The sequence below is a fragment of the Psammomys obesus genome, unplaced genomic scaffold, assembly GCF_907164565.1.
Source record: "Psammomys obesus unplaced genomic scaffold, mPsaObe1.curated_primary_1811, whole genome shotgun sequence".
In the NCBI taxonomy this organism is placed as follows: Eukaryota; Metazoa; Chordata; class Mammalia; order Rodentia; family Muridae; genus Psammomys; species Psammomys obesus.
The window spans coordinates 4,458,741-4,466,183 of NW_026596085.1; positions in this window are offsets into that span (position 1 = coordinate 4,458,741).

The following is a 7,443-nucleotide window of genomic DNA, read 5'->3' on the forward strand; positions in this document are numbered from 1 at the left end:
ACGTCAGACTCCTGGATAATACAAGTGCTTGGCCAGGGACCATTTTAGACTTACCATAAGAGGTGACTCAGGTAGACATTTCAAGCTCAAGGAGGCGGAGGGGAGAATTCATTACCCTTAAAATTACACGCAGTTACACCCATGTCCAGTTCTGAGACTCAGCCTTGTGGTTTGACGCTGTACGCCACTCTTCCTGCGACACCGCGGCAAACGCATCACATCACCTGGTCTTGAAAAAGAAAAATCCTAGAGGCTCTTCCCTGTTCCTCTGCCCTATACCCTCCTCCATGTGCTGATGGTTCCATCCAATTATTTGAAGACCATATGTAGCCATCCTTCCGGATTCGGATTAAATTGTAGTAGGTATCGTAAATAGCCTATACATGATTTAAAATGTAACAGAGAGATCGAATTGCTTGCATGTCAGTCGATCGTTTGCTACTGAGGAGCTTGAATGCAATGCTTTGGTATGCAGAGTAATCAGGGACTTGATTAGCCATGGATTTGTGATCCTGGGGCCGACCCCTCTGAATTCCAAGGGCACCATCCTGAAGATTATCGTGAATCTGTGGGAAATAATAAGGACACATCCTACCCCGGTCCCAGCAGCGGTGACATCTTATAAAAGTACAGTATAAGGCCATAGCATTACACACCTTATCAAGACTTCCCTGGTTTTACCTTTTTTATTCTATCCATGTGTGTTTGTGCTTGCATGTGCTCATGTGTTATGTTCTGTACAACCTTATCCCTTGTTTGTGAGTTTGTGCAGTTAAGGACATGACCTTGCCAAGGTGTGGTTGAGGGGAAGGGTTTTTTTTTTAAATTTATTTTTATTTTATGTTCATAGGTGTTCTGCCTGCGTGTGTGTGTGAGAGAGAGAGAGGGTGTCAGTAGCTCTGGAACTGGAGCTACAGACAGGTGTGAGTGCCATGTGGATGCTGGGAATTGAAGCCAGGTCCTCTGGAAGAGCAGCCACTGCTCTTAACTGCTGAGTCGGGGAAGGTTTTTATTGTAAATCTGAGGGAGAAGACGGCCAGGGCCATCTGAAAGAGTCCAGAGCAGGGAGAGAAAGTAGTAGACTAGACCTGCCCAGCGGACTGAAGCCTTGAGAGGAGGTGGGGAGGGAACAAGAGAGGGAGAGAAAAAACTGCGAGCAAAGAAGACCAAGAGAGAGGGCAGGAGAGGTGGGGAACCAAGAGAGCACATGTCGAAATGGCAGGATTACCCAGGAGTGAGAAGGTGGGGGAAGGGAAAGCCATGGGCTGGAGAAGTTTAGGGTAGGGAGCGGGGTGAGGAGAGCCACAGATACTGAGGGGCTTGAATGCTTCAGTATGCTAATCGACATCACACAGCCATGTGGGCCTGACAGTGTATCCCCACCACAATCAGGAGAAAGAAGCCTCTGAATCTTGTCATAACCACATTCACCTTCCATCATCATCCTGCATCCCCAAGACCCAGCAATCACCGACTTGGCAACTTCATGTGTAAACACCTGCCTTTTCCAATGTTATGGAAGTAGATCATCAGCATGGGCTCTTTTGGAAAGGCTCTCCCATTCTCAGCTTCCTGCGTCTAACTCCATAGAGACCCACCCAAGGCTGCTGTGAATACATGAACAGACAGATCTTTTAAAAGTGTGTTTAATCTATTATTTGCTTATGGGCAACTGAGACACTGCCAGATATTTGGAGTCATTGGGCGTGAGAGCAACAGAAATGTGAAAGCCAAGTATGGGAAATGCAGCTGGGCTTGAGCAGGACTTCCACCAGCCCCCACAGACCAGTTTCCTTCACACGGGCAGAGGCTGGCTTTCCCTGGTTTGCTGGGGTGGCTTAGCAGGAACTCATCGTGTCTGAAGAATTGCAGGTTCTGAAGCGAAGAGTAGACTCTGAAGGGCTCTGCAGAGCTTATAGCTGCTGCTGGAGCCAGGGTGGAAGAGCAACAAAGCCTCCAGGACCTGCAGAGTAACCCAGGCAACTGCCTTTGGAACCTGTAATGTCACCTCCCCCTACAGAAAAGGCAAAGGGAAACAGAATTCCTGCCTAGCCTAGTGTGCCAAGTTAGAGGGTCTGTTTGCATTTCCCTGGCAACAAAGTTGATTCTTTTTTCCCTCTATGACAACAAATAGAGGTATTACAGACATTTGTGTACAGATTTTTTTTTCTTTTCAGTTCTCTAGGGTAAACATACAGGGGTACAATTGCTGGGTCAAATGGTAACTGCATGTTTAGGTTTTAAAGAAAGCGCCAGTCTGTTTCCCAGACCAAACCCACCGATGCTCCCACCCGCAGTGTCTGAATGGCGCACACAGTTAGCTTTCAATGTCCTTTTACTTCTTGCTCGGTCAGTATACACCGTCAGAAGGTGGCCGTCAGAAGGTGGCTGGCCCCAGTGTCTGTCACTCATAAGGACTCCTGTTCAAAGACTAATAGCAGAGGCTGGAACAAAAGGAAACTCAGTGCTTGGGGTTACAGCGAACATTAACTGTATGCTTGCTATTTGCAAGGCTCTGTGTTTGCATCTGTTTTATCAATTGTAACAGCCCTAAAGATAAGCTCCATTGCCACCTTCAAGAGTATAAGTTAGACATCATTTCAGCTAGAAGTGGCAGAGTTGGGACTTCAGCCTAGGGCAGCTGTGATCCCAAGTGCCTGACTACTCTGTCTCCTGTGTAATAATAAAAAGGTGAACAAGCGAAGAAACAGCTCTGTGCTGTGCAGGCCATGCTATAGTGAGGGCACTCTCTTTCCAAATATCAATATTGGCTTTTACTGTCTCTGGGGATTAGGCACAGTTTTGCAATGTGTGTGTGTGTGCATTTGTGTGTATGAAAGAGAGAGAGAGAGAGAGAGAGAGAGAGAGAGAGAGAGATCCAACAGGTATGCAGTGGTCTTCCCTCTAAAGTTATGAATAGCTCCAGCTGCTGCCTCTCAGCTCAGGCCACATCTGTCACTTGGGCATGATGGCATAGCTTGACTGGTACAGGTAAAGAATCATGGAGAAGTTGCCCAAACACAGCACCCTAAGTAGAATGTCTCAGGAAACATTTCCCCTGTTTAATCAGAAAAAAAAACAAATAAAAAAAATAAATAATTCAACCGCTATGCAAATGATCCACTATACACACGCACAACACATACATATGCTCACATAGATGTATGTATATATGAGCAGATAAAAAAAGCTTTTTTGATTGTTTGTTTGGTTGGTTGGTTTCTCTGTGTAGCCCTGGCTGTATTGGACGCACTTTGTAGACCAGGCTGGCCTCAACCCACAGAGATCCACCTGCCTCTGCCTCCCAAGCACTGGGATTACAGGTGTGCGCCAACACACCCGGCAAGAATTTAAAACACAAGGCAAAGGGAAGAACCCACTATGGATGGAAGTATAATTCAGATTAAGGAAACCTCACTGCCAATATTACAAAACACAGAAAAACTTATTAATATCTCCAGGGTAAAGCAATAAAACAAGAGGTAACATAAAAGAATAATGAGCTAAGACTGCAAATCCAGGACCAACACAACAACCAAAGGAAAGAGCAAGAAAGACCTACTGGGTGAAAGAGGGGTGCACGGTGACATGGAGGGACATCCTGGGACCAGCGACACACTTTCGGAAAAGGGGTGAAAGGTCTAACGAGATTGAGGGCTTGCAAGACAGGCATGACCTGTGAAAGGATAGCCGGTGTCTCCTAAGTCCAGAACCATAAAAACTAAACTACAAAGGCCTCCAAAAAGAAGACCTCTCTACCATAACTGAAGAACTAACTTTATACGTAAAAGACTATCTGAGTCCCAGGAAAGAACGGACACAGAAGAATTAAAACGCATGTGCGACCTGGTTAGACGGGTGACTTGGGGACTCGAAAGGAAGAGTTAGAAGGATCAGGATGGGAGGACCCTGCCTAGGAGAGTAGAGCTGAAGTGACCGGACCTCACAGCTCTGTGTCAGCATGAACGGTGGTCTCCGGTACCAGCGTGATACCAAGACCTTGACACGGACGGTACCACACACATTATCCGTCCTCACGGGATCGGCGAGACAAGAAGGCAGGCTAAACGATGTGAGGCCCACAGGGAGGCCGCGCAGCACCCAGACTGAAGTTCAGCAGCTCGAACTCCCCAGCTGCCCACGGGCTTAACGGTGAACGCAGCCCTCAGTGTGTTTCACTTCCCGTGTGGCTCCGCCCCATCCCTTCCGGCCTTCCCCAGAAGCACCATCTTGACCAAAGCCCTTCAGGTTTAAGAACGTGCTCATCGCCTTTATCCCCAAACAACAGGACCAGTTGAGTATTTTATTTTTATTTTTTATTTTGTGGTGCTGTGGGGTCGATCTATGGTTTTTCCCCTGGGGTTTAACAGAGCCATCTCCAGAAGACACCACCATTCATAATGATTAAAAAAAATTCTAAATTTTAAGAATTTTCATCAAATGTTCTCTTAATCTTAGGAACCAGTGATGAATGACAAAGAAAACATAAATTGAAAACAGCTTCCTGGACAGGCGGACCTTGTTGTCAGAGTGCTGTCACTGATGCTGGTGGGAAAGCCGCCAGTGGAAAGGAGATTTCCACCAGAGCACAGCGCTTTGTAACCTGTATCACGCAAATATGCTTTTGCACCTTGTTCTCCTTTAAAAAACAAATTCAATATTCACCCGACTTCCCATAGTTTCTCCCTTTTTCTCACAGTTCTTTTATAGCTCAGTGGTAACAGCATGTCATGGTCTTGGGTTTGATTCCCCCCCCCCCCATACACACACCACTAACCCTATGTTAAAATATTGAAAAGTCAAGGATAGTAAAATGTAGTGTTTTAGGATAAAATTGACACAAAAGCTATCCCATTTTGGCAAAATTATCCCTGTCAGCCAGAAATCGGAAATGAAAGTAATGCTAAATGTGATCGCTTCTAAGTGAAATTTGGGACACATTTAAATTGATATGTTTCACTGTCATCTCCTGTGATGGTTAATTGTAATTGCTATCTTGACACACTCGAGAAGTGTGTCACCTGGGAAGGAAGGCTCAACTCAGAGCTGTGTGGACCAGGCTGGCCTCCGGGCATGTCTGAGAGGGCTTTTTCTAACCAGGTTAATGAAGGTGGACAGATCCATCGTGAAGGTCGGAGGCAGCATCTCACAGGCCAGGGCTTTAGACTGGATGAAAAGGAGAGAGCTGCGGACAAGTTGTTCATCCTCTGTTCCTGATTATGAACGTGACAGAGCCAAGTCTCTCAGGCCCCCACACTGGTTTCCTCACTACAGCGGACTGTAACCTGGAACTGTGAGCTAAAGTAAACCCTTTCTTGTAGCACTCATTTTTAAAACTCTCCTTTATTTGGGGTGTTTAGGCATCAATCTCCCTTCTAACCTTCCAACCCCAGGTAGGAGACAGGTTAGTGGGGACAGACGGCCCCTTCTTTTCTCCTGGCTGTTTAGGGTCGATGGATCTTTTAGGGTCTTTACCCATCTCCATCAACAGCAGGCCCAGCCAGCAGGCTCCTCCATGGCTGTTGTGTCCTGAGCATTTCTCTCCTCTGTCTGCTCCAAACTGTCATGTCTGCCACACGCCAGCACATGCCACCCCTTCTCATTCTTGGCTTTCATATTTATACTCTGAGTCCTAGACCACGCTCCTCTCCATGCCGAACATGGAAGGCCTTTACCAGCCAGCAAAAGCCACACTCAGCAGGAGACACTTAAAAACAGCTGTGGACAAACTATAGCTCAACTAAAATTTCACACTTGGGATTAAAACAAAAACGTATTTACATAACATCACTGAGTTTGCAAAGAAACCAAAACTTCCATTACACTTTCTCCCTCAAGTTGCCTTTGTTGGGATATTTTATCAGAGCAAAATACTTTAGTGTTTTTAAAAGATATTCTTTTAAAGCTCTGACTATGTTCAGCTCTGGCTTCGATAAACATGCCATCTGGAGGTATTATGCCACACGGTTTCCCTGGCTGGTTCTTTAAGTGCTGAGCAACTCTCCCATCAAACTGACTACCTATCGCTTCCCAAGAAGTTTCAGTTCTTGCTCCACAATCACCCAGAATGCCTTCCTCCTCCCTGAGCACTAGACTGTGTTTCCTCTAAGCAAGACACTACGCCTTTCGTGTACTGCTTTTCAGCCTGGCCAGCTGGCTTCCTCTCTGAATCCCCACAGCACTGTTTACAAGCATCTTTTGGCCAGTCACTCACGTAGCATATTCTCTGAACATAAACTATGTACTTTATGCTACAAATGAAAGTAATGTTATTCTTATTCTTCCTTAGACTGATTTCTGGGGAAGTGTCTTACAGAGTTTCTGTTGCTGTGAAGAGAAACCATGATCGCAGCAACCCTTATAAAGGAAAACATTTCATTGGGGCTGGATTACAGTTCGGAGGTTTAGTCCGTTATCATCATGGCGACAAACATGGTGGCACGTAGGCAGATATGGTTACTGGAGAAGTAGCTGAGGGTTCTACATCCGGATCTGCAAGAAGCAGGAAGAGAGTAAGACACTGGGCCTGGCTTGAGCATCTGAGAGCTCAAAGCCCACCCCCCCTGTGACACACTTCCTCCAACAAGACCACACCTCCTATAATACTGCTCTCTATGGGTCTATGGAGCCATTTTCAGGAAGTATGCTCCACTCATTTGGTAGGTCTACAGTATCTAGCGGAATACGATTCAAAGAAAAAGTCTCCAAAAGGCTCCTTGGATTGAACAGTAGTAGCACACGTTCGGTGATTTGAACTCATTGCTTTGTCTTCATTTTTGGAAGCTTGGAGCTGGGGAAACAGTCCATTCACGAAAATGCTTGCTCTACAAACGTGAAGACATGGGTTTTCTCTCCAGTACCCATGGGGAGAAAAAAAAAAAAAAAGCTGTAACAACAGTGCTAGAAATAGGTCTAACCTGATTAGTAAGCCCCAAGTCCAGTGAGAGGCCCTGTCCCAACAAACAAGGTGAAGGGCCCGAGGGATGGAGCAGAAAGTGAAGCCTCCCCCGTCCCCACTTAACAAGACCGAGTTCAATTTCTCAGACCCACATGGTGAAAGCAGAGATCTGACTTCTGAAAGCAAACCCCTAACATCCACGTCTCACACACACGCTCATGTGAGTGGGCACACACTTTTGGAAGCTTGTAAACTACTAGCTTTAAAAGACAAATAAATTTCCTTGAAGAATAAATCCCCTCCTTCCCTCTGAAGACAAAGGCGCAGGTTAAATTCCCTGTGACAGCAGAAGCTCCAGTTGGCTAAGTAAAGAGATCCACCTTTCTGTTTCCTGCTGAGGTGGTGCCAGCTTGGAAATTAAAACACAGAAAGGAGATTCTCCTTAGTTTTTCAACCCCAGATGTCCGGTGTGGTTCAGAGGCAGCCTTCCAAAATACGGCGACACTCCAGGGTTCCCAGCTCTTAAACTGGATTGCTCAAAACCT